Consider the following 24,722-nt stretch of genomic DNA (forward strand, 5'->3'; position numbering starts at 1 on the left):
TCAGATCCCCATCAACTTTCCAACTAGCATCCTGCTTCACTATGTCTTTTTAAATCCGTTCTCCCTCCCCTTTGATTATAAGTTAAAATTCAAACAACCCTGCATGACATATAAAAGTCATCTTATGACATGGTCTTCCATCATGCCTTTCCAGCCCTGTTCTTTCTTCACTTTTTTCTGGGTCTAGACTGAGCTACAAACTATTTGCTGAGTAAGCCAGGAATCTTGTCCGAGGGGGACTTTAAACATGATTTCCCTTAAGTTGGTGTGTCCTACTTTATGTTCTATGTTTGGTAAACTTCTAGTCATCTTTCATGATTCACCTTCATCCTCACCTCTTTATGGAGTGTATTCTGACCATATTAATGTCATTTCTGCCTCAGGATATATTATATACTTATTATATTCATTCTAGATACCCAGGACACTCTGAACCTACATCTGTCATAGGAATTCTTAGATTGATGAATGAATTAGAATACATTATTCTTTTAGAAAACCTGCCTAAACCCTGAAAGCAAATATGGAAAAAAAATTTTTTTAAATACACTAAATAGCTCAAGTGTAGTGAGCAAAACAGAATTTCTATAAGCTTTAAACCACACTCACTCTTTTATTCAAACCCACCTAGTATGATTCCTTGATGTTGCTTAAAATATAAAGTCTGAATTGAAGAATCTAGGCACACTTTCTTGTCTTTTGATGATATGAACACCATATGGGTAGACAATGTGTCATATCAAATCCAGCTCAAAGAAATAAACCAGGCCCCTTTCATTTGTTAATTTATATATTTTGTTCTTTTCCAAATGTATTATATATAAACTTTATATACTTTTTTCTCTTCCAAATTTAGGTCAAACATGTCTCTATAACATTAAATAAAAAGAAAAGTTAAAAATTTCAGCAAGAGATGAGGTGTGGGAAGCTTTTGTGTTTTCTCCTTAAGGTTCTAGAATGCCTTGTGATGGGGAGGGGAAGCTCTTGTGAGTTACAGCCCATGTCCATGAATGCTACATTATAGTTCTCGAATGTCTCTGGAGCTTGAACTTCTTAAAGCAAAGGATAATGCCCATATATGCCCTCCTTGTTACCCAGTGTCAAATCACCAGAGTTGAATGATATCAAAAAAGCATAAAACTCATTAATAAGTATAGGAAGATGAAAGATCACACTTATATCTATTTCTGTGACTCTATTGTTTTAGAGACTCATGTAAGAATTACTTGGCGAGCTTGATACAAGTGTTTTGCCTAAGCTTAACCACTCAGAAAATTCTGATTCAGTGAGACTGAATGTGGTCAAGGAGTCTGCTTTTTTTTTTTTTTTTAATTTTTAGAGAGAGAGAGAGAGAGAGAATGAGAGCAGGGGAGAGACAGAGGGAGAGGGAGAGAGAGCATCTTAATCAGGTTCTACACTCAGTGTGGAGCCTGACATGGGGCTCAATCTCACGACCCTGAGATCATGACCTGAGCCAAACCAAGTCATAGGCTTAACTGACTGTGAACGATCCAGGAACTCCAAGGAGTCTGCTTTTTCAGTAACTGTTCCAGATGATTCTCATACAGGAGGAACTTCAACCATACTTTGAGTACTCACTGTTCTAACTATTCTGTAATCACAAAAGCTATAACAACTCTGAGGAAAAAAGGATACAAAATATTATTCTTTCATAAGAGCAGGTGAATTCCATGGTCAATAGTTTCATTCTTTCCCTGGCATAGATCTTCATCTGACTTGCCCCTGTCTGACTTTGTTAGACTCAGTTCACTTGGTAAAATTACATTGCTGATCAGGTTCAAGTGTGCTCACTCTACAATTGCCTTCATGCCACAGAACATGACAGAAAAACTCGAACTCACAGCCATGCTGACTGACCTCCCATCTGGCTCTGTGGTTTCATCAAGGTAAGACTCCTACTGAAAATAATTCTAAAAAATGGACAAAATGAGTGAAAGCTATATATAATGGTTTGAAGGTATTTGATTGTAACCAACACAGGCAGGAGTTGAGGGGCTACACTCACTGAGAGGAAGGAAGCAAAGTGGATGAGGTCTTTACTCACTCCAGCTTCCTTACTGGATGTTTTGTAGTTTATCATGTGGAAAACTAGAACCCAGGAAGAAAGAGGCAGCATATGTTGGTGCTCAGAGATTTCAAGACTGTGAGAGCTTGACAGGTAAAATCCTGGAGAGAATTCTGTACTTTTTCTTCTCCAAAATCCCTTTGACTCTACTTAGTTCAAGTGGCAGCCATGAAGGTGCACATATTGGGTCTTTCTTTCAAGAAAGAATTTGCCAAGGGATACATTTAGTTGATAACCTTCAGGCACAAAACCTTTAAGATCTTCCTCAGTTTTGAGTTCAAGTTCTGTTCTTCCCATGTAGAAAGTGACTAGGCAGTGACTAGGCATGCTGAGGCTCAGCCACCTCTGCACAATGTGGGACTCTTGTACAGGCAGTCCCTTTGCCAGGGCTCCTGTTAGGCTGGCTGTGGCCTTCCAAGGGCTGCCCTGTACCTCATACGCCTTCCTCCTCTCCTTGCATGGGCCTAAGATCTGCACAATGGCCTGAGAGCTCTCTCTACTTTGGCTTCCCCTGATTCCCCACAAATCCTTTTCCTTCTGATTCTTTTTCTCTGTTTTCTGGAGGCCCAATTGACATGCTCCACTGGCCACCACCTCAATTATTTGTTCCCTTTTAGCAAAACTTATGGAAATAGTTGTTAAACTGTCTATAATTCCTTTCTTCCCGTTGACTTTTAGCTCATTGCAATCACACCTTAACAACCCCATCACCACTTGCAACACATGCGCATATTCACATACTCCTTGGAAACTGTTCTCATGAATATCACTGAGGAATATCACATATGGCTCTCAGCTGACTTGCCAAAGTGAAATACTCCCTCCATTTTGATGATATGGTTTTTTCACTTGATTTCCAGGACACGGCCCTCTCTCTTTGTCTTTGTCTTTGTCTTTTTCTCTCTTACTCTTTTCACACACATATCTCAGTGGCTACTCTTTCTAAGTCTATATCGGGTTTTTTCCTCTTCAGTTTAGAATGCCCCAGATCTCAGTCTTTGGGCATGTTCTCTTCTATATCCAGTGACATTCCCTAGGTGATCTTATCTAGTCCAAAGAATTTAAATACTATTTAAACGCTGACTATTCCCAAACAACATGTAAACTTACTGGCCATCTCTCTCCTCACACTCCACACTCCACCTGCCATCCACCTGGAGGTTTGGAAGAACCCTCCACTTGACAAGTCTGACCTTCCTCTTGACCCTCAACTTTTCTCCCAGGTTATGATAGTTCTATCCCTCCATCTGCTCAGTCCCTGTGATCTTTGAAGTTCATTTTCTCTCACACCATATCCAATTCTGTTGGCACCAGCTTCAAAATATCCAAAATACATATGGAATTGGACCACTCATTACCTTCTCTGTTAACACTGCCCTGGTCTGAGACACTGTCATTTCTCCTCAGGATAATAATCACAGTAACAGAATTCCTGGGCTCCCCTCTTGCTACTATTTAACTGTACTGTATTGTCAACACAGCAGCCATGGAGAACTTTTTAAGTATAAATTAAATCATATCACTTCTCTACTCAAAACTCTCCAATGTCTGCCAATTTTAAATTGAGTTGAAACCAGAGCCCCTCGAAAGTCTTGCAGGTCCCCTTACCCTCTCCCACCTCTTGACAAGTTTCTGGCATCCTTTCCTGTTAATCTTTCTCTTAGACACACTAGCTTCCTTGCCACTCCCCAGTGTACCAGGCATACTCCTGAACTCCGGGCTTCTCTGAACCAGTTCCCTCTCACATGATTGCTTTTTCCATAAGAGCAATCCTGAATACAGTAGTACCTCCTTATCTGTGGGTTTGCTTTCTGTGGTTTCAATTACTCGTGATCAGCTGTGTTCTGGAAATAGATGTTCCTCCTTCTGAAGGATCATCAGAAGGTCAATAGTAGCCTGATGCTAGGTCACAGTGCCTATTTCACTTACCACACTTCATCTCATCTAGGCATTTTATCATCTCACATCATCACAAGGAGAAGGGTGAGTAGAATACAATAAGATATTTTCAGAGAGAGAGAGACCACATTCACATAACTTTCGTTACAGTAATTTATTATAATTGTTCTATTTTATTACTAGTGAATTTGTAAATTAAACTTTATCTAAGGCATGCATGTGTGCAGAAAAATAGCATATATAGGGTTCAGTGCTATCTGTAGCTTTAGGGGTGTCAGAACACATGCCCCACACATAAGGGAGGAGGACCACTGTACTCTGTTTCATAATGCTACTCCCTAATTCTCCTCCTTCCCATCCTACTTAATAACTTTCTTTCCTCATAACACCTCTCACTATTTAGCGACTGTAAAATTATGTTACACATTGTGCTTACTGTTACCTATTTATTGATGGATTAGGAATCATATTGAATGAGTTTTCTAGATATTCTGCCTAAATTCTGAAAGCAAGTACAATATCCCCCACCTGTCAAAAGATTACATTACACCACTTTGCTTCTATGGAAGACTTATATTAGTACCTGCTTTCTCTAACTGAAAGAAATCTGAAGAGGATTTTAACCTTTAAGGCTAACATGAAAATAGCATTTGTTGTGCAGCGAGCCATTACAGAGGCAGCGGGCACCTGAGCAGCTGGGGGTCTTGCCCAACTCCTTCCCTGGGATCCACACTCAGCATCTTAGCATCCAGCCACCAGACCACCGAACTAGGTCTGTGAGCATCTGTACTTTATCCGGATTTAATTTGTGCATTCATTAGCAAGATGGGTCCTAAGATATCAGAAAAGCCTAACAGGTTTGTTGATGGCTCTGGGAATGCTCAAAAATTTTTTTCATATAAATTAATGATAATTGCTTTTTTGCTTTATGCCATTTCAGGTTACAAAAGGTTTCATAGGCATGCTCTACTTTCAGATATTGGGAGAAACCTGTATCCCAGATGAAATAATCACAAAGTGCTTCAAGCCCAGAGATGATTAAGCTGCACAGGGGTTGGCAGGAACATTTGGCCTTTTTGTCACCTTATGGATTCAGTGTCTGGTTTATAGCAGGTGCTCAGTGAATATTAAGGTGGCCAGAGAGCAAATGAATATCGCCAAGGGAGTCTAACCAAAGACTCTGCCTGTATGTGAAGATCTTGATCTTGTTTATTCCATTTAGATCTCCTCATGCCCTGTTAAATATCCTCACTGGGTGACATCTGTTTTTCCTATAGTTTCTAAAAATATGGTTTCTGGACATATTACCCATCTGGTGCTAAATGTACCTGAAGCTTCTAAATAAAGTAAAATGAGATTTTAGCTATGTTTATGGGTATTTGAGAAATAGTAACACTTCCCCATTACTGCCAGGTACCTGAAGTTTGCCAGAGTAAAAATCATAAACGGCATTGTAGTAGATGTCTTTGTTCCTTGTGGACATGGTACACTTTCCAAAATTCGGGGGGCTTTAGCAGAATTTTGAAATAATGATGATGATGATGATGATGATGATGATGATGATGATGATTTTTTTTTAGAGCTGAAGTGAGGGTCAGTTGAGTTAAAATGTGAAAACCTTGGTCCATTTCTCAGAGCATGGCAAGGCTTTCATACATGTTAATGTCACTTCCTTCCCACTGGTATAAAAAAAGAGCTTTTACTACTTCCCATGCATGCTCTGTCCCTTATCCCATGCTCTTCTTTCCAGTGAAACTGTCTTGGGATGATAATTTATTTCCTTGGACATGCCTTTGCCTTTGACAGAATTTCTAAAGATGACTGAATGTGTTTTCACTCATCTCTGGTAATTATATTTCATCTGTATTTTATCCTTAGAATGTGCTTTAGCCTTCCATGGTTGTTTTCTCTCTCTTTTTTTCAAGTTGGTATTACCATGGTGCCCCATTCATTTGTTTGTTCATTCGTTTATTCATTCAGTCAGTCCTACTATATGATTTTTGTTATTATTTTGTTAGCCTCTGTCTAGTTAGATTTGGAGGACAAAATATGGAAAGACATGGTCCATGTCTTGCAAGATTTTCTAGTCTAGGAGAGGAAGAAAAAAAGAACTTCAGACAGACATATGAAGCATTAAAAACATCATAGAAAAATTTACATATGCAGTAAGATCTCAGGTGACTTAAAAACTATAACAATAACAAACACCTCCAAATGTGTAATTCTAGAGTAGGTAGCAACTTGTTATGGTTTAAAGATGGGAGTGTGGGAGAGGAGAGAAAAAAATGAGGGGCAGAGTGCCTGGGTGGCACACTTAAGCATCTGCCTCTTGATTTTGGCTCAGGTTATGATCTCAGGGTCATGAGATCCAGTTCAGTGTGGGGTTCCATGCTCAGCAGGGAGTCTGCTTGGGATTCTCTCTCTCCCTCTCCCTCTGCCCCTTCCCCACCTCGTGTGTCTGCACATGTGCACACTCTCTCTAAAGAAAAAAAAAGAAAAATGAGAGCACAGGTATGTTGGTACAAACAGTTCAATAAATTAGAAAATCCAAGAGAAAATCAATGTGTCTATAATTTAGGGGATATACAGGGTACCTGGGATAGGTCATGAAGGCCCTGGAATGCCATCTGGCTTTTTTGCGTTTATGTCTTGGGCATTAATTTTTTATTATATCTCTGTGAAGATCTATATATTTTTTAACACATGCTATAAATATGCAAGTAGCCCCTGTGCCATACAGTAAGGGCAATAACAAAGGTTTGTGAAAACAGGGAGAGAAAAGCAAAGTAATAATAAGCTTGTAGAAGGCAACAGTGAGAACAGCCTTCATTTTAGATTTCCTGGTGGCAAAGAGAAAGAAGACAACTCACATTTTGATGGGTGACTTCTTTCTAGCAAAGAACAACTATTTCTGCACCCTGGGAATATGCATGCTTTCTCAGGTTTGTGCTTGGAAAGATCGCTTTCTTGTGGGTGTTTGCATAAAGAGTCATTGAATAATGGTGAGAGGCATTGTCTTTGGACCTGTTTTATAGATAATGCAGAGGTTTGTACTTAGAAATGCTTGTTTTATCTTCAGCCTCTCAATGAAAGATGGAGAATATTGGGCAGATATTTTATAATGGCAAAATCCAGGAGACCAGAGCTATAAGATGTGTTCAGAAGACATAGGTGTGTCTTTTCTTCCTATTGTATTTCTCACAGTGCCTAGCAAAGAGGCCTGAACTAGTTGTGCAGCTATGACAGTACAATACGCACACTGCGACACGCATTCTCATATGATTTTACCGTGACAAAACTAACTTTGAATTTGGTTTGCATTTTAGGTTTCCAGAATTATTTTCATAGCAAAAAGGTTTATTTGTCTTTCCTTTAGAAAACGTTCTGAACTGAGAATTATAAACTAAAGGGGAAAATAAGGACAACCAAGTAATTGCCCACAGTCTTACTAAGACTTCTTAGTAGAGATGGATTTGGCAAGTTGGTGAGCTGTCTCTCATTGGCAGATTCAGATTCACATGCTAATTATACAATAACGATTAGATCCTTTTCCCCTCTTATGGGAGATAGTCACAAAGTCAGGGTAAGACCAGAGACAGAAAGTTTATTGCAGACAGGAGTTGCTTATTCTTAAATCCTCACAATTGCTATTTTTGAACGATTGAAAGAACTAATTTCTTTGGTTTTTGTATTACAAAGATAAAGTATACTGGGAGAAAATAAAGCCCTCATCTTTAGCTAGCATTCACAAAGTATAAATAACTTCCTTTAACACCTATGACTCCTCTAATGCAGAGGGATTATTATTTTTCCTTCACCAAGGAGATGAAGGAAATTGATGCACAAAAGTGGGGAGTGAGTTTCCTTTGATACATTTCTCTGGGCATGAAAATATCTGATGCGTATATTAGATATAGAAATTTTGGCTTTCTGAAATTCGATTATGTATATTCCCTAAACCAAGAGATAGACTGTCATTTCTTGATGAGTTTTTCTTTTCTTAAGTCACTTGGTTCTTCAGTATAACTTGGCAGTGTCCCTGGCATCCGGTTAACTTTGGTGATTGAATGGGAGCTGGTGGGTGGGTGGTATCTACAACTTTGTTGCACATGGTGGCTGTCTTTCATAGCTGCCTGGCTTTCTACCTTATTCGTGGGTTTCCCAGAAGGAAGTGAGTACTTTGTTTTAGAAAAACTGGACTCTAACCCAAAGTGACCCTGAAGTCTGAGCTGTATACTAATCGCTATCAATGAGAGAAAAGCACTTTGTTCTTAAAAATCCACTTGCTCCTTCTTCTTGCCCTTGAAGACTTCCTATTTGAAGCAGCAGGGAACAGAGGAAAGCTAACACATTTTGTTCTTTGGATTTCTACCAGTTTAATTTTCTGTTAGTTTCTTAAAATAAGTGTTGCCAAAAAGGACCAGAAAGACCTCGGATTTTGTTACTCCATCAAAAGCCTTGATATGCAGGAGGCATGAATGTCTCTAAGGGCTGAACCATTAAGGTGTGCTGACCGGAAGTCTCAATTTGCTATCATTTGAACGTCAGAAAGATCAGCAGCCACAAATCCTTAATAAATGACACCTCAAATAAAAACTTTTATTAACAGTTTAAGGTTCTGAATCCTCTTTTTCCTTTTCTATTTTCCCTCTTAGGGTCTGCTTCTTCCTTTTTGTATGATGTTTCCCTTCCTCTCACACACAACATGCATCTTTTCCCAATCTCTGTATCTTAATCTTCCATTAATTTTCCATAAGTGTATTTGCTTAAATAAAAGGACAAACAGATGTTGACTTCATATTGTGAAGCATACACACACACACACACACACACACACACACAAAGAACAATTAATTCTTGTTTTTTTTTTTGTATGTGGCAGATCTGCTTTGATCCAATACTGACAGCCTTTGAAAATGTATATTCCATTTAAGACCCAAGCCATATTTTGTTTTCATCTAGATGCTCAACAGAATTTAACTTCAAGTTTGGTTCCAATTCCCCCAGTGAGAGTCTTCAATTGTTCCCAGAAATAAAGCCAGTGAATATTTCCATTTTAAATATTTGAAAGGCCTTTTTTCCTAAATGTGTTCATATTTTTGCTTAGATTTTTAAAATTAGCTTAACCCTTGTCTATCATCATCTGCTTCATCAAAGGCAAGATGAAGTTACAAATGGTTTCTGGTTAGAGTTAAGAATTATTTGTAATCTCAGGCTAGATATATATAGGGGATAAACATGTTTTAGAGTGTCCTCTTAGATAACATTTCTGCCTAATAAGAAACAGATTTCATGACTTGATTGTCCTTAGAACTGTCTGAGGATGGACATATGAACATATGTACGTACATACATCCATGCACACGCTTCTACCTCTGTTTTACAATTTTCTAGCTCAGCATGACCATGCCTTAAACTAATCTTGATGTGACAGAGGAGCCTTAGCAGTCTTCTAGTAGTTAGGCCTGAAATAGTTGTTCAGCTATAGATCTGGTGTGTGGTAGATGTAGGGTTCATATCTGGTATCCAGGCAGCAGCAATAGGTCCCTACCTTTTCGGTCTATAAGGAAAGGCTTGGTTTCAGCCTCATTGTTTCCTTGGCACTCTGATTTCCCCACTAGGGTCTGGAGCCCTGCTCAGAGCAATAATTCATTTGTTTTCTGCTGACATTCTGATTAACTCATTCTGTTTTTGTTGTTTTGTTTTTTAGATTTTTTTATCTGTTTATTCATGAGAGACACAGAAAGAGAGGCAGAGACATAGGCAGAGGGAGAAACAGCCTCCATGCAGGGAGCCTGATGTGGGAAGCCTGATGCAGGACTCAATCCCAGGACCCTGGTCTCACAACCTGAGCCAAAGGCAGACGCTCAACCACTGAGCCACCCAGGTGTCTGTGATCAACTCATTCTAGAATTTCTATTTTGGAACCAGAATCTGTTCTATATTCTTGATCATGGTTCAGACCTTTCAAGCAAAGATCTGCCTTCTCCCAGCTTCCCCGTAGCTGATGCTGATCAGATCAGTCTTACCATCCTTAACCTGAACTCATTTCTTATGTTCAAACCATACCATTTTCATCTCCACCATCACCACTATCTACATCACTATCCTTAACTCCATCTACCGATATCTATGTGCAGGTTTCTGTATCCCACTACCCTCAGTCCTGGCACTATTCAATGGGCTAACCTATTCCGAAATTCCAAACCAACTTGCTTAGCATTCACTATTGCATACCATCTGTGGAATCAGCCAATGGACAGATGTAAGGTAACGAGTTAGGCTAGTTAAACTAATTGAGCCATAGATAATCAGAAAGCTAACTAGGTGCTACTCCAGCTTCCTCAGTAGATTTATTCATGTCCCTGTTTTTTTCCTATCTCCTCTATTTCCTCTCATATGTCACAATTTCTTAACTGTCTCTTTGTTCATATATTTGAAACATAGCTTTCTATGTTTGTCTTTCACCTAGACCCAAACCTCTTTCCCTGACTTGTGTTTCCATTATTCTTTGCCCAAGCATGGGGTTGTGTTGAGATACATACCTCTTATCAATGTCCCTTGTGCTAGGAATTTGGGTTGTTGGGCCTGGAAAGAAAAGTTTGGAGATAATACTGCAATCTCTTTTGAATACCATGGATTTGGGGATACTTGGAGAGTCAAAACATCTTACACATATTCGTTCACAAGTGGGTACTTTACACATCTCTGCTAATTGTCTTGTAGTGTACCAGTTAGAGTTTACTCTTACAATTAAGTGTCTGAAAGCTGTGTAGAAGATCTAAAAAAAAGTAATAATAAATTTTTGTGTAATAGAATCTGCTCAAGATAGAGCATTGAGATGAGCTGGCAGACGCAGAGAGATAAAGAGATCTGCTAAGAAAGTCATTTAGTAGATAATAAATCTAACCTAAATGAGGCTTCTGGGTCCCACTCCAATGCATCAGATACCCTAATTTCAGAAATGCAAATGTTATAGGATTAAAGCAAAATGAAATATTGAGAGAAGATTAAGCATAACCTGATGCACTATTAATCTCAGCCTTCCTCAGAGAGTCATGTTTCAGGAAGAGGTAGAAAAGGACTCCCCAAAGCAAGCATTTATGTCTGGGAGCCTATTCAACAGGAGCAAACAAGCCTTGCTTAATGTGTAGATGTTATGGAGGGGAGACTTCTATCCCCACTCTCTCTGGCTTTCTAAAAGTAGCACTGACCTGTGCCATAGTCAAAATATAGCAATGTTGTTTGTAATCACAGCTCCCACCTCACTACTGACACTGTGGCACCTGCAAATTGAACTTAGGAACACAAGACAAATTATGCAATTTGTGAGGTACCCGGAAAACAGCTACTGTGCAAGTTAACATTAATAACAGTCTCATTACAAGTTTAGCTTATTCTAAGCTACACAGAACCTTGACTTTCTTACCAATTTATTACATTCTCTATTTTGAAGATTATTCAGAATATTTAAAATTTTTAGAAAAATGGGCTTTCTCAAGAGCAGAAAACATCAAATGAAAAATGAAAAGAATGGTACTTTATAGAATACCATGATTTGCACGAATGCTTCATGTCAATAAAGAATCATCAATACTTGTCAAACTACACTGAAATTTCCAACTGAAAATACAAATTCCAGCTGTCCAATTTCAAGTCAACACAGTCTGTCTAAATTCAACCCTTGACATAAAAACAACTTGAAATTTATTGAATGCCTTTAAGCTGGCAGTTTAGACTTGTCAGATACCCATAGAGCACAATTGGGCTAAAAACCCCAACTTCTGTCATACACAAGGATTAAATCAACCGGGATTTTTTTTTTAGTCTTTTCAATCAGGTTTCTATTCAATGCACTGGTTGGATCCTGACATTCCTGAGATTCACAGGGCTCCATTTCCTTGCCACAGTGGGATTGCTTTTTCTAGCATGAACTGGAATAGACTTATTTGTAAAGCTAATATGGCCCCCTTGATGTCAGAAAAGCAGGTTGTTTCAATTATTATTTGCTCTGAGAATATGAAAATATTTTAGACAGGTTAAAATCTTTCAGATGAGTTATTAAAAGAAATCTGAATTTTCATTTATTGATCTAAAAAGTTTAAGACTTGCTAGGTACACAGTTTCATCTTCCCTCTCTAATTTTTTTTAAATATTTATGTTTTTGAAAGTAAGAGAGAGCACAAGCTGGGGGAGCGGCAGAGAGAGAAGGAGAACCAGACTCCCCACTGAGCAGGGTGCCCAGCTCAGGGCTCTATCCCTGGGCCCTGAGATCTTGACCTGATCTGCCAAATGCAGATCCTTAACCGACTGAGCCACCCAGGCACCTCTTTCTCTTTCTAATTGTTTTGATCTGCTGATTCCTAGATTCCTCTTGACCTCCGTAGCATCCTTTGGAATAGGACTCTTTGGAAGTAGTAACTTTATATTTTGTTCAGTTTGACAAACATGTTCTTAGCACCTACTCTGGATAAGGCCTTAATTTAGGCTTTAACCTAACAGAAATAGAGCAATTTCTGCCATCACAAACCTTAAAGTTTGACAAAAAGTAGAAGGGTCGAGGGACATGAAGTTTTTTGGAGAGAAAGGAGAAGCTGCTAGAAAGGGAATATGTCACTTCCTAGCATGATTTTGCCAACCCCATTATTTATTTGGGGCATAGTCTACCCTGGTAGAGGGAGGGTGGGCTCCAGCTTCTACAGATGATTACGTATTCCCAAACCTCATCCTGTTTTGTCAAGGCCTCTTTTGTTTTCCTCTGCCTTGGTCAAGCCCCTGATGTATAAAAATGTGACATACACAGCCTGTTAGACCTCTTTAGTGATCTTCAAAGTCCATACATATTTACTAGCTTTGAACCACATGCTAAGTACAGATATAGTGCTTGCTCTCACAAAGCCAACTATATGGTGATAGAAACAGAAAATGAACAAAAAAGGAAGAACAAAATAAATAATTAAGGCTTTTGGATTAGTGCTATGAATAAAAGGAACAAGGTGCAGCAATAGAAAATAAATATATTAACTTTGTGAGTGCTGTTACTTAGGATAGTAACAGCCTCCCTGAGATAGTGATATTTAATGTGAGACTTGATAGAAGAGGAATAAGCCATTTGAAGCTATGGAGGGAACCATGTTTCTGACAGTGGGAAAGAAACTGGAGTGGGTAGAGGAGAGCAAATTTGGGAGAGAACAGTCAGAAATGGGGTTCAGTTTTCAGGTACAATACCAATAAAACTGTAGGACAAGGAGATAGTACCTTGAATTCAAGTCCAATATGAAGACATTAAACATTTCAAATATAGTGTCATACTATATGATTTACATTTTTAAAATGAGACTCTTTTTAGTCTTCTCAGTTTTATTGAGAATAATTGGCATACATCACTGTACAAGTTTAAAAGGTAATGGTTGGATAATGGTTGGATTTACATATATTGTGAAATGATTATCATTTAAAAGATCTACTCTTTTAGCAACTTTCCTATGTATCATACAGCAGAGTTTACTATAGTCATGATGTCATACATTACATTCCTAACACTTTCAGTTTGTACCTTTTTTTTTTTTTTTTTTAGAGAGAGAGAGAGAGAGAGAGAGAGAATGAATGAGTGGCAGGGGGAGGGGATGAAGGGCAGAGGGAGAGAGAGAGAGAGTCCAAAGCAGGTTCCACTCTCAGCATGGAGCCCCATGCAGGGCTTGATCTCATAATCCTGAGATCATAATCTGAGCCAAAATCAAGAGTCAGATGCTTAACTGACTGAGTCATGCAGACACTCCCAGAAATTTGTACCTTTTGACTGCCTTCCTCCAATTTTCCTTCCCCTGGCCAGAGATAGCTCAAATCTGATCTCTTTCTCTAGAAGTTTGCTGTTGTTGCTTAATTATTAGATTCCATGTAAGTGAGTTCAACAGTATTTGTTTTTCTCTGTCTGACTTATTTCACTTAGCATAATGCCTTCATAGTCCATCCATACTGTCATAAACAGTAGAATTTTTCTTTTTTTTAAATGGTCAAATAACACTCCATTGTGTATACATGTGTATTTATCTGTTCATTGATTGATGAACATTTAGATTGTTTCCATGTGATGGCTATTGTAAATACTTCTGCTATAAACATGGAAATGTAGATGTCTTTTCAGGTTACCATTTTTTTTTCCTATGGATATATTCCCAGAAGTAGAATTGCTAGATCATATATATGGTAGTTCTATTTTTAATGTTTTTGAGGAATCTCCAATCTGTTTTCCATGGTGTACAATCCCACCAACAGTGCACAAGAGTTCTTTTTTCTCTAAATCTTTGCCACCCTTTGTTATCTTGTAATAATGGCCATTCCTACAGGTGTGAGGTGATATCTCATTGTGGTTTTAATTTTCATTTCCCTGATGATTAGTGATGTTGAACATCTTTTCATGTGTCTGTTGTCCATCTGTATATCTTCTTTGGAAAATGTTTATTCAGGTCCTTTACCCATTTTTTGATTGGATTGTTTCTTTGCTATTAAGTTGTATGAGTTCTTCGTATATTTTGGATAGTAATCTTCTATCAGCTGTATGCTTTATAACTATTTTTCCCATTCTCCGGGTTATCTTTTAATTTATTCAGTGATTTCTTTTGCTGTGCAGCTTTTTAGTTTCATGTTTCACACGTATTTATTTTTGATTCATTACTTGTGGTGGGATTTCCAAAAAATCATTACCCAGACCTATGTCAAGGAGCTTTTCTCCTATGTTTTCTTCTAAGAGCTTAATGGTTTCAGATCTTACATTTAAGTCTTTGATCTGCTTCAAGTCAATTTTTTATGAGTGGCGTTAAGGAAAGGGTGAAATTTCATTCTTTTACGTGTGAATATCCAGTTATTCCAGTACCATTTATTAAAGAAACTCTCTTTTCTACACTGAGTATTCTAGGCTCTTTTGTCAAACAATAATTGACTGCATATGTTGGGGTTTATTTTTGTATCCTTAATTCAGTTCCACTTGTCCATTTGTCTGTTTATATACCAATACCATACTATTTTAATTACTATGACTTTTCAGTATAGCTTAAAAACAAGAAGTGTGATGTCTGCTGCTTTGTTCTTCTTTCTCAGGATTTTTTGTTTTATTTTGTTTTCGGCTATTTGGAGTCTTTTGTGGTTCCATATACATTTTTAGGTGTGTGTTTTTCTAGTTCTATAAAAATGCCATTGGAATCTTGATAGGATTGTACTGAATCTATGGATGGCTTTTAGTATATTGACATTTTAACAATATTAATTCTTTCAATTCAAGAACACAGGATACCTTGCCATGTATTGGCATCTTTTATTTCCTTCCTCAATGTCCTGCCATTTTCAAAGTAGAGGTCTTTCAACTCCTTGGCTGAATTTATTCCAAAGTACTTTATTTCTTTGATGCTATTGTAAATGGGGCCGATTTCTTTCTTTTTTAGAAAATCCATTGTTAGTACACATAAATGCTATTAATTTTTGTCTGTTAATTTTGTGTCCTGCAACTTTAAATTTATTGATTTGTTCTAACAGTTTTTGGTTTGAGTCTTTAGAATTTTCTATACATAAAATCATGTCATCTGCAAATAGAAACAATTTTACTTCTTCCACTCCAATTCTGATGCCTTTTATTTATTTTTCTTGCCTGATTGCTCTAGGTAGGACTTCCAGTACTATATTGAATAGAGGTGAGAGTGGGCATCCTTGTCTTGTTTCTGATCTTAGAGGAAAATTTCTTAACCTTTCACCATGTGATTGGATGTATATATATCAGGGATATTGGGCTGTAGTTTTCTATTAGTGTCCTTATCTAGTTTGGTATCAGGGTAATGCTAATAAATGCCATAAAATGAATTTGATAGTATTCTCTCCAATTTTTTGCAAGAGTCTAAGAAGGGTTTGTGTTTGTTTTTCTTTAAATGTTTGGTTAAATTAACCACTGAATCCAACTGGTCCTGAGCTTTCTTCGTTGGCAGATTTTGACCATTGATTCAAAACCCTTACTAGTAATTTGTATGTTCATATTTTCTATTTCTTTCTTGATAGGATATATATTTCTAAAAAGTTTTTCATCTCCTCTAGGTGTTCATTGTGTTGGTGTATACTGGTTCACAGTAGCCTCTTATAATCTTTTGTATTTCTGTGGTATCAGTTATAATGTCTCCCTTTTCATTTATAATTTTATTAATTTGGTTCCTCCCTCTTGGTTAGTCTAGCTAAGGGTTTGTTAATTTTATTCATCTTCTCAAAGAACCAATTCTTTGGTTAATCTCTTCTATTGTTTTCTGTTCTCTATTTCATTTGTTTATGCCCTAATCTTTATTATCTCCTTCTGTCTGCTAACTTTGAGCTCAGTTTGTTCTTCTTTTTATAGTTCCTTAAGGCATAGATTGAGGTTATTTATTTAGGCTTTATAGCTTCTCAGTGTAGGTGTTTATTGCTATGAATTTCCCCTGTTAGAACTGCTTTTACTGCACCCCAGAAACCTGTGTGGCTTATTGTTTGGGGACTCAAATCATGCAAGAGTATGCACTGGTAAGGCCACTGATTTTGCTCTGTGCTTACAGACTATGGCTTTCCAACAGTGCCACTGTTCAAGTGCTACTGTTGTCAGGGCTCTCAGATGAGCTACATAGCTTCTCATATGCTTTAGTTAGGTTCCACAGTCGAGCAGGTTGAAGGCTGTGTTCAGCACTGAGAAGGGCTATGAATTAGTTTCCCTACCAGGTGCAGTGGAAGAAGCAGCTCTAAAGCCAATAAAACTTTTTGTTGTATTAAGTCATCAATGCCCCAAGTTCCCTGGCAGAAACAGGCTGTGGCTTTCATCTTCAGACTATTACCTCTACCTGCTTGTCTCTCGGCTCAAGTATTGCTGACATACAAAGCTTCCAGGTGTTCTTACCAGCCTTTTTGGTTGGAAGAGACGAGGAGACACTCTCCACAGGGGGTTGGACTATGTCTGTTTCCTTGCCTGGGTGGGATGTGAAGGGGCCCCACTTCAAGTGTCTCTCAATTTTTCTCAAAAAAGTTTTTCAGTTGTGAGGGACACAAAGCTAACCTCAGCCTCAGCTATGAATTAATACCCCTGCCTATGGATAGCAGGGGAATCCTGAATACCCAATAGTGGCTTTGGTATAGGAGCAGTCAGCTCCACCTGCCCTCTGCTCAAACATTGCTACAAATATGGCCAGTAGACACTCTCTTGAGTTGATGTGGCTATGACTCAGCTCCTTACCTGAGTGTAGGCAAACCAGGCTGTAGGGCCAGAAAAATTTATCATTTAAGGATCTGAATCAGGTAGATCTGCACTGCAATGAATTCCCTGGCCAAAGTTACTGCTGACTTTGTTCTGCAGATGAGCAAAGCTGCTGGTTGGGATTATTATTTGGGCACTGCAGGTATGAACTTGTCTGCAAGATCCATATGTTGGTTGTTGCCAACTTCTCTCCTTCCCCATTGTGGTCAGATTCCCAGTGGTTGAGTCCTGCAGATTCTCCTACAACACCTGTAGGTTAAAGCCAGAGATATCCTCATGAAAAAAAACATAATGATGCAGTTGTTGGTTGTTCCCCCTGGGCTCTCTTTTCCCAGTGGAGGAACCAGAGACTCAGGGGAGATCTCTTCACCTTGTGTTGTGCTGGCCTGGGAGAGGAGCAATGAAGTCAATGTGTAGGCATTTTTCTTGGTCCTTGTGGTGCACGGGATGCTTCAGCCTCTTCCTGTGTTCTAAAACTCTCTCTAGACTCTCGTGTTTATAAATAATTGCTAGTTGTTCTTGTGAGGGGACAAAATCAGGAACAACCTATGTCATCATTATGGTGATGTCACTGTCTTTTCAGAGATTCCTGTCTCTCATGGCTGCTTGCAGAGAATTTGTATGGATTTGTAATAGTAGGGTGGCAGAGGTAGAGGCAGTTGTACTATTCTAGCCTGTTTCAGCAATCCAGACAAAAAAGATCTTGGTGCCTTGGCCTCGGACAGGGGTCATTGAAATATCAACCATAGAAAACTAGGATTTGACAACTTGCTCTGGATGGTCTGTTTGTTTTTCATGTGTCATAATGTATCCCAACTTTCCCAATAAAACTTGCATGAACCCATTTATTCATTCAGCTGAAGTGGAATATGTGCTTGGCACTTTACTATTAGGGTGGCAAAGAAACCAAAAAGTCTTTGTCTTTGCACTCCTAAAACTCACATTAAGTGGGGAAAGATATCGGCCTGCAAGTTATGTTGCAGTAACAATTGCAGCGATGGAGCTCATGCAAAATTAAGCAGGTGCATTAATAAGGGTGTGGTTTGCCACCAAGAAATTACACTCTACACAGTGTGTATCATCTCAGTGTTTTCTGTGTACCTAGTACAAGGCTATGTGTACTGGAAGCTATTTACTAATGGAAACCCAAGTATCACTTAAGGTAGGCTTTTTCATTGATGACAGCATCTCAGAAATCCCAAAATGTTTATACTCTAATAACATTGGGAGCTGTTGGTATATGAATGGTCTCAATTATCATCTTTTTTATTCTGTATGCCTAGAATACAAGTTGGCAAGAAGTGCTAAGTAGGAGATTATAGGATTGTGCCTTATTATAGTTATAGGAAATAAGCAATACATAAAATATTTCATGGTGGAGGCTCAATGAGAATGTTCAGAATTTAAGAGATTCTTGGCTGAATTATCTCACTAAAAGTTTACCTCATGAACAAATGAAAGACAAAAAATTCAGTAACATATCTCAAGAAATTTCTAGCTTGTTAGAGAAAGAGAAAAATATCTCAAGAGCTAGCTATGAGTAAAATGGAACTTGTAGCTGGCATAGAGGCAATGACCTAACTCATTCCTAGGGTGATGAGAGAAAGCTGATTTTGACAATCCATTTAGGCCTACAAGATACCATAGACAGTCTCAATCCATTCAGTACCCTTGTGCTTGATAAAGGATACTAGAGCTGCAGTATGATTTGGGAACCTATAACTTTCCCCATATAATCCTGAGGACTAGAATCTAAAAGATTTGCTAAAGTCCCAGTAGCCAGAGTGAATTCTCTCCCCAACTCCCCACCTCTCTCTCATTATTTTTCCCTCATTTAAAAAAAAAAAAAAAAAAAAGGATTTATTTATTTATTTATTTATTTATTTATTTATTTAGAATTAAGACCTCTTCTCTTTCACTATCAAATCTAATGGGGAAGAATTACTATTGATGCTAAAATAACAAGAGGCGACTAGATTTGGGGTTGCATTCTAGCTCTGCTGCTTCATAGCTATGTAAGCTCGACCAAGTGATTCAAATGTGACCAACTGATATTAGGATAATGATTCTAGTTTCAGGGGCATCGTGAAGAATGCATTAAATTATGTATATACAGTGCCGAGTTTGGTTCTTGGCACATGGTAACACCCAAAAGTATTCAATCTAATAATGCAATTGGACTTGGCTTCTTTGTGGGCACGAGTTATGGCATATAGTACTCCCTGCATTTCATCTCTTTAGATTTTTGGTCTTTTTTGAATGAAATGGAGTTAAGGACTTTTTCTTTCTTAAAGCTTAGTTCTTCTCAAATTCATTCATATTCTTCCACAACCCAAACTTCTACATTGAATATTTTCAAACATGGAGAAAAGTTGCAAAATAAAATAATAACTATCTATATACCATCTAGATCCAACAATTAACTAATGTTTTGCCATATTTGCTTAACTTCTCTATATTTACCCTTTTTTTCCTAAACATTTTAAAGTTGGAGACACTATGAGACCTCTCCCTAAGTATTTCATTTAGCATGCATTTTTCTAATACAGAAGTTTTCCTGCATCAACCTAATGATATTATCACTTCTGAGAATATTAATTTTAATGCCATGCATCACTTAATATCCAATTCATGATAAACATTTCTCAATTGCTCTAAAATATCTTTTATAGTTGCATTTCTTTAATCTTTGAAGCAGCATCTGATCAAGGTATAAATATTACATTCAGTTATATCTCTTTGGTTCTTTTATCTGAAACAGTTGTCCCAATTTTCCCATGACATTGATTCTTTTTTTAAAGAGTCCAGGCCAGTTTTCTTCTGGAATGTTCCAACTTCTGGATTTGGCTGATTAAAACCCATTCCTATGACTCAGTTGCATATCTTTTATTCACTGACCCAAGGGTCTTTGAAGGTTGGCCACCTTCAACCTACTTGCTGGTAGATTACATGCCAAGATCCTGAATCCTTCTTCTAGACTGAAGCATAATTATAAATGTGTCTTTAAATATTGTCATTTTGATGTTAATTTGCTTGGGGAAGAATGTCCAGAGAAGGGAAGTCAGAGTTTGAACTGACACTGTGGAGAGCTTTGCATTCTTTCCACCAAGAGGACTGAAACCTAGGAAAGAGTCCCCCTGTCAAGCAAAATGTAAATGTATCCAGGAAAATGGCAAATCATCAGTGACCTCTGGAGAGCCCTTGTAGGTTAAAGAATCCACTGAAAGATACTGCCTTAGCAAATGACACTTGAATCCTTTATCTGAGAGTCCACAGTCCTTCTCTGTGGTGTCTTTACTAAGGAATGAGGATTTTTGTCACAAGGCAGAAGCTAGTTGGTCAAAAGTTCTAATTGAATTCCCCTGTGGGTTTCTTATAGTTTCCAGACCACATGCGAATCAAGATCCTTGCAGAAGAAGCCAAGAAAATCTGTGTGGCTAGATGTTTTCAATCGATTTTCTTTTGTCTTTCCCCTACAGATCAATGTCCAATAAAACTTTCGGCAGTGATGGAAATGTTCATTTTCTTTTGCTGTCCTGTCAAAGTAGCCACAAGCTGCATGTGGCTATTAAACATTTTAAATGGGCTACTATGATTGAGGAACTGATTTTTAAGTTCAGTTTAGCAATAATTAATTTCAATTTAAATATCAATAGTCATGTGTGTCTAATGACTACTGTATTGACCAACATGACGGTAAACAGTGTTGTCACTTGAATCAAATTTCCAGATCTCAAGACCAGGGAATACTTTCACTAAAGTCATTCTCTTTCTCTACCTTTTCTCTTTGGTACTTGGAGGCATATACAATATTTTCAACTGTCTAGGTCCTAATTTTCCCTTTCCTTGAACAGCTCCAGATGTCTGGTGGCCAGCAGAGGGTTCAGCCACATTGCAGCTCATGCTGAGAAAGGAAGCCTGCTGCCATAAGTCATGCCAGACTCTGCTCTTGCCCTTCCATCTGAGCCTTTCCTTTTTTTATCTGACCACTTGCTCTGAATCTTCACTCCTTTGGAAGGTGAGCTGAGTCCTGGGGAATGCAGACTATAGAAACTCTGCTTCAAAGCTGATGGAGATTTGATTTTTGGGATGGATCAAATTTCATTGAGAGGAGTTTACCAGCATTCCAGTCTTTCTTAACAAGCTGTGTTTTGTGATGTAGTGGCTAGCTAGGACAAGAAGAGAATGACGTTAAGAATTACAGTAGTTTTCCCTTATCTGGAGTTTTGCTTCCTTTGGTTTCAGTTACCTGTGATCAACTGTGGTGTGGAAGAAGATGATCCACCTTCTGATGTATTATCATAAGGTCATTTGTAGCCTAACACTACATCACAATGCCCATTCTCACTTCATCTCATCACGTGGGCATTTTATCATCTTACATCATCACAAGGAGAAAGGTGAGTGAGTACAGGACAGGTTTTTTTGAGAGACCACATTCATATGACTTTCATTACAGTATATTGTTATTATTGTTCTATTTATAAATTATTTATTGTTGTCAATATCTTATCTTAATTTTAAATTAAACTTTATCATAGGTATGTGTGGGGGGAAAATACTACACATGGGGTTTAGTACTATCCATGGTTTTAGACGTCCACTGGGGCTCTTGGCATATATCCTATGTGGATAAAGGAGGAGGAGGACCGCTGTACCACAAAATGGCAAGAACAGCAGAGGTTACATTTTATCATGTGTGAAGTGCTTAGCACTTGTGTTGAATATTTACATGTATTGAATCTTTATAATAACCCATATGTTTTACGAGATTTTACTTTAAAGATAAGAAAACATACTGTTAAGAAAGGCATATGGCTTACCTAAGAGCATATGATAAGGCAGGGAGGGGAAAAGGAATAAAAATACAATCACTTAATTCCATTGTTCTTTCTAGGACTCCTGATTATGACAATAGTTTTCTGCCTTGGATCTACGTTATTTGTTTCTACCTCTCTCTCTCTCTCTCTCCCTGGCTCTGTACACACACACGCATACACACACACACCCAACTGTGAATTTTCCAGCCATATGTAATATGCATCTTCAATTTCCAATAGAAATTGGAAAAAGTCTTAAATAGAAAATAATTTAATTTGACAAAATAGTTGAATACATATATTGTACTTGTCCTGCTCCACTAAACAATTAAACCCTCTTTAAATTATAGAACTGCAATGTGGTGTATGCAATCTTTAGTGAGGCTTGTAGAACATTTTGCATCACCATAAACCAGTTCCAAGTCACCAAGCTTTGCTGTTGTTGTGATAAATTATACATAACATAAAACTTCCCATTTCAACCATTTTTTTATGTTTAGTGGCTTTAAGTACATTCACATTGTTGTGTGTGTGTTTACTTAGGATGAGTATGGTTTTTTTTTAGCTTTATTTATTTATTGTTTTAATAATAAATTTATTTTTTATTGGTGTTCAATTTACCAACATACAGAATAACACCCAGTGCTCATCCCATCAAATGCCCCCCTCAGTGCCCATCACCCATTCACACCCACCCCCCGCCCTCCTCCCCTTCCACCACCCCTAGTTCGTTTCCCAGAGATAGGAGTCTTCATGTTCTGTCTCCCTTCCTGATATTTCCTACCCCCTTCTCCTCCCTTCCCTTCTATTCCCTTTCACTATTATTTATATTCTCCAAATGAATGAGAACATATAATGTTTGTCCTTCTCCGACTGACTTATTTCGCTCAGCATAATACCCTCCAGTTCCATCCACGTTGAAGCAAATGGTGGGTATTTGTCATTTCTAATGCTGAGTAATATTCCATTGCATACATAGACCACATCTTCTTGATCCATTCATCTCTAGATGGACACCGAGGCTCCTTCCACAGTTTGGCTATTGTGGTCATTGCTGCTAGAAACATCGGGGTTCAGGTGTCCCGGCGTTTCATTGCATCTGCATCTTTGGGGTAAATCCCCAGCAGTGCAATTGCTGGGTCGTAGGGCAGGTCTATTTTTAACTCTTTGAGGAACCTCCACACCGTTTTCCAGAGTGGCTGCACCAGTTCACATTCCCACCAACAGTGTAAGAGGGTTCCCTTTTCTCCGCATCCTCTCCAACATTTGTGGTTTCCTGCCTTGTTAATTTTCCCCATTCTCACTGGTGTGAGGTGGGATCTCATTGTGGTTTGGATTTGTATTTCCCTGATGGCAAGTGATGCAGAGCATTTTCTCATGTGCTTGTTGGCCATGTCTATGTCTTCCTCTGTGAGATTTCTGTTCATGTCTTTTGCCCATTTCATGATTGGATTGTTTGTTTCTTTGCTGTTGAGTTTAATAAGTTCTTTATAGATCTTGGAAACTAGCCCTTTATCTGATATGTCATTTGCAAATATCTTCTCCCATTCTGTAGGTTGTCTTTTAGTTTTGTTGACTGTATCCTTTGCTGTGCAAAAGCTTCTTATCTTGATAAAGTCCCAGTAGTTCATTTTTGCTTTTGTTTCTTTTGCCTTCATGGATGTATCTTGCAAGAAGTTAGTGTGGCCGAGTTCAAAAAGGGTGTTGCCTGTGCTCTCCTCTAGGATTTTGATGGAATCTTGTCTCACATTTAGATCTTTCATCCGTTTTGAGTTTATCTTTGTGTATGGTGAAAGAGAGTGGTCGAGTTTCATTCTTCTGCATGTGGATGTCCAATTTTCCCAGCACCATTTATTGAAGAGACTGTCTTTCTTCCAGTGGATAGTCTTTCCTCCTATATCGAATATTAGTTGACCATAAAGTTGAGGGTCGACTTCTGGATTCTCTATTCTGTTCCATTGATCTATGTGTCTGTTTTTGTGCCAGTACCACACTGTCTTGATGACCACAGGCTTGTAGTACAACCTGAAATCTGGCATTGTGATGCCCCCAGATATGGTTTTCTTTTTTAAAATTCCCCTGGCTATTTGGGGTCTTTTCTGACCCCACACAAATCTTAAAATAATTTGCTCTAACTCTCTGAAGAAAGTCCATGGTATTTTGATAGGGATTGCATTAAATGTGTAAATTGCCCTGGGTAACATTGACATTTTCACAATATTAATTCTTCCAATCCATGAGCATGGAGTATTTTTCCATCCCTCTGTGTCTTCCTCAATTTCTTTCAGAAGTGTTCTATAGTTTTTAGGGTATAGGTCCTTTACCTCTTTGGTGAGGTTTATTCCTAGGTATCTTATGCTTTTGGGTGCAATTGTAAATGGGATTGACTCCTTAATTTCTTTCTTCAGTCTCATTGTTTGTGTATAGAAATGCCACTGATTTCTGGGCATTGATTTTGTATCCTGCCACGCTGCCAAATTGCTGTATGAGTTCTAGCAATCTTGGGGTGGAGGCTTTTGGGTTTTCTATGTAGAGTATCATGTCATCAGCGAAGAGGGAGAGTTTGACTTCTTCTTTGCCAATTCGAATGCCTTTAATGTCTTTTTGTTGTCTGATTGCTGAGGCTAGGACTTCCAGTACTATGTTGAACAGCAGTGGTGAAAGT

The 24,722-nt window shown here is 38.2% G+C and overlaps 1 long non-coding RNA gene across 3 annotated transcripts in view; it reads left to right on the forward strand.

Annotated features, from left to right (window-relative positions):
- The first annotated feature begins 1,766 nt into the window (after positions 1–1,766).
- Positions 1,767–24,722, forward strand: part of LOC111091862 — a 58,160-nt gene continuing 35,204 nt past the window's right edge. For 2 of the 3 annotated variants that reach the window (XR_005376818.1, XR_005376821.1), the window contains exons 1-3: positions 1,767–1,907; positions 21,092–21,255; positions 21,483–21,637. This is a non-coding gene — a long non-coding RNA (uncharacterized LOC111091862). The remainder of the gene's footprint in view (positions 1,908–21,091; positions 21,256–21,482; positions 21,638–24,722) is intronic. The other variant, XR_005376816.1, reaches the window with a different exon arrangement.

This window comes from Canis lupus, chromosome 23 (genome assembly GCF_011100685.1).
Source record: "Canis lupus familiaris isolate Mischka breed German Shepherd chromosome 23, alternate assembly UU_Cfam_GSD_1.0, whole genome shotgun sequence".
Lineage (NCBI taxonomy): Eukaryota > Metazoa > Chordata > Mammalia > Carnivora > Canidae > Canis > Canis lupus.